We start from the raw sequence: 3561 nt of genomic DNA, 5'->3' as shown, positions 1-3561 counted from the left end.
TGCCTTAGGCAGTACGCTACCAGAGCTCCCATTAGAAAACAGGAAATAAAAGAAATTAGAAAAGCAAATAAATGCAGACAAACAGGATTTCTGTTTTCATTTTCCTGCCACTTGTGATTAGAATTTTAATAAGCAACTTCCTTCATTAATTTCTGCATGGCCTCCCCAGATTCTTTATTTGTTACATATATCTTTACATCCGTCATAGCTTAAGTTTCCACTGTGTGTCCCTCATGAATCTACCCAGAGATGTCTTGGGAGAAGGGCCTGGGGATCTACTTCTGAAAAATCAGACATTAAAAAATCCTATGGTGCACAATGCTACTCAGACACAGATAGCATCACCACTAGTCAGAATAGAAAAGGCCAAACTCACTGCCATGGAGTCGGACCGGACTCATAGCAGCCTCTCCTTGGGTTTCTGAGGTGGTATCACAACAGAAATAGATTGCCCAACCTTCCTTCCGAGGAGTGGCTGGTGGGTTTGAACTGCCAACCATCTGGTTAGCAGTCAAGTGACTTAGGCACTACGCCACCAGAGTCAGAACAGACCAATGGAAATTGGGGATGGGGGTGAAAAAAAGGCTGGGGAAATTTTGCTCTGTTTTTTATTATCAAGAAAGCTACACACAATTACAGGAGTTGTTTAAAGAGTGATCTTGATTATCTCTCAGGGAAAGCATTAAACAATAAAGAATAAAGTCTTTGTGTTCTAAGAGTAGGACTAAGTGTGGATGACATAATCTATATCCAGGAACTCAGAAGTTACCATTTAATTGAGTTATGCAGATCTCCCAAATATTATCTCATTTCATTATACAATACTAAAAAATTCATATCCATTAATACCATAACTGATCTCATCAGAAAAGTATCTAAGTTTTAGGGAGATGTCAAGGTCATAACTGCAGGTTCTAGTTTTCCAAAATTCTAACTTTTGCCAGAAAATTCAAAATTTACTTTTGGTAACTCAAAGCAACCTTGTTTCCCTTGAAGTGACAGGCTGACTTGGTTTATATCAAGAAAATATCTGTCCAAACACCTAAGTCAGATTAACCATGGCTTTATCTTATTGTTCTTTCAGGTAAAAATAGAGCTTCATGAAGAGTAAATACTTCATCTATCAACTCAACTGCACATGTGGTTTCCCTCAAGACAACATCCTATTTTGGTATATAAAAGTGGTTTATGCCTACTTCTCATTTTGTTATACAGAATATTAAAAAGGAGTCTACACTCAAGGATTGATATTTTCAAAAAAATGAACAATTGGTACTACTCCATCAAGGATATTGTAACATGAAATTGGCATTTTATATTTTCTATTGCAAGGGTGCCATCACTCATCTGTCAGTTTGTCATACTGTGGTGGCTTGAGTGTTGTTCTGAGGTTGGAGGCTCTGCCACTGGTATTTCAAATATCAGCAGAGTTACTTATGCTGGATAGGTTTTAGTGGAGTGTCCAGACTAAGACAGACTGGGAAGAAGGATGGGGCCATCCACTTCAGAAAGAATTGGCCAGTAAAAACCATATAAAAAGCAGTGAAACACTGTCTGATATATTACTGGAAAACTTTATGAATATCCCTGAAATGTTGTCTGATATAGTACTGGAAGATGAGCCCCTCAGATTGCCAGGCACTCAAAATACAACTGGGGAAGAGCAACCTCCTCAAAGTAGAGTCAACTTTAATGATGTGAATGGACAGTGGCTAAGGCATTTGACTGCTTACCAGAAGGCTGGTAGTTCAAACTCACCAGATGTTCTGTGGAAGGAAGATGGGGAAATCTAATTCCATAAAGATTTACTGCCTTGGAAATCCAATGGGGGTCATTAAGAGTCAGAATTGACTGGATGGCAGTGAGTTTGGTTTGTGGTTTATTTGCTGATGGGACATGACTCAAAATGGGGAATAAACAGCTGCAAACTTCCATTAATAATGGGAATGTGGAATGTACGAAGTATGAATCCAGGAAAATTATAAATTGTCAAAAATGAAATGGAATACATAAAGTTCGATATCTCAGGCAGGAGTGAGTTGAAATAGACTGGTATTGACCATCTCAAATCAGACAATCATATGGTCTACTATGCCAAGAATGACAAATTGAAGAAGAATGGCATTTAATTCATCATCAAAAAGAATGTTTTAAGATCTTTCCTGAAGTACAATGCTTTCAGGAATAGGGTAACATCCATACCTCTACAAGGAAGATCAGTTAATACTAATATTATTCAAATTTACACACTGACCACTAAAGCCAAAGATGAAGAAATTGAAGACTTTTTACCAACTTCTGCAGTCTGAAATTGACTAAAGATGCAATCAAGATGTGACTGGAATGTGAAATTTGGAAACAAAGAAATAATGGTAGATGGAAAATATGGCTTTGGTAATAGATATGATGCTGGAGATGGCATGATAGAATTTTTCAAGACCAATGACTTATTCACCATAAATACCCTCGCCCCCCCCAACAATATAAATGTCAGCTATACGTGTAAACCTCATCCACACTGTTAAGAAGTAGAGATGTCACTTTATAGACTAAGGTGCACCTGACCCATGCCAAGGTGTTTTCAATTGCCTTATATGAATGTGAAAGCTGTGCCATGAATAGGGAAGACAAAAGAAAAGCTGATGCCTTCAACTTATGACGTTGGTGAAGAACACAGGTATCAGTTGACTACTTCTATGCAAGACATGATGGAGAAGCTCAGGATCTTCAGTCAAAACAAGGCCAGGAGCTGACTGGAACAGACCACCAACTGTTCATATATAAGTTTAAGGTGAAGCTGAAGAAAATTAAAACATGTCCAAGCGAGCCAAAATATGACCTTGATTATATCCCACCTGAATTTAGAGACCATCTGAAGATCAGATTTGATAGACTGAACACCATTGACTGAAAGGTTTGTGGGATAACATCAAGAACATCATACATGAAGAAAGCAAACAGTTATTAAAAAGACAAGGAAGGAGTTCCGGTAAGATGGCGGACTAGGCAGAAAGACTGCACAGACCCTCTTCAAAAAAGAAAAGGGAAACCAATTAACACAGACACAGAAGATAATCCTGGATCCCTGAGCCTTGAAGGGAAGCATATAGAAGTGGACTAAACCCCAACTAGCAGAAGAATTTGCATGAAAATATCAGAAAAGGAGATAGACGGAGCTGCGGTCTGGCAGCAATCTTGCGCGATCCTGATGGCATGGCACAGACAGTTTGGAGATTCCTGAGTGGTGATAGGACTTAAGAATTAACCTAAAAATCAGCCCTGTTAGCCAGGGACTGCACAGAGGACTGCTCTGGTGGCTGGGGAATAAACAGAGAAGGTGAAGAGAAAGACAGGCTGAGCTGTGGACTTTTGCCGGTCCGGAGGGTGCCAGCATTTTGAATGTTTAAAAGAGGCTTGACTATTTTGGATATTTAAAGACTCAGTGCTCTTGCAGAGTCCTGGGGCTTAAGAACACATTCTGCTTTCCAGCAACCCCAAGGACACTCTGGACCTGCAAGACTGAAAAGGTACGACATTCCTCTTGTTACTCTTATGCCCCAC

The sequence above is a fragment of the Orycteropus afer genome, unplaced genomic scaffold, assembly GCF_000298275.1.
Source record: "Orycteropus afer afer isolate SDZICR_OR568_19922 unplaced genomic scaffold, OryAfe1.0 scaffold00579, whole genome shotgun sequence".
NCBI lineage: Eukaryota > Metazoa > Chordata > Mammalia > Tubulidentata > Orycteropodidae > Orycteropus > Orycteropus afer.
Note: the sequence above shows the minus strand (reverse complement) of the source record.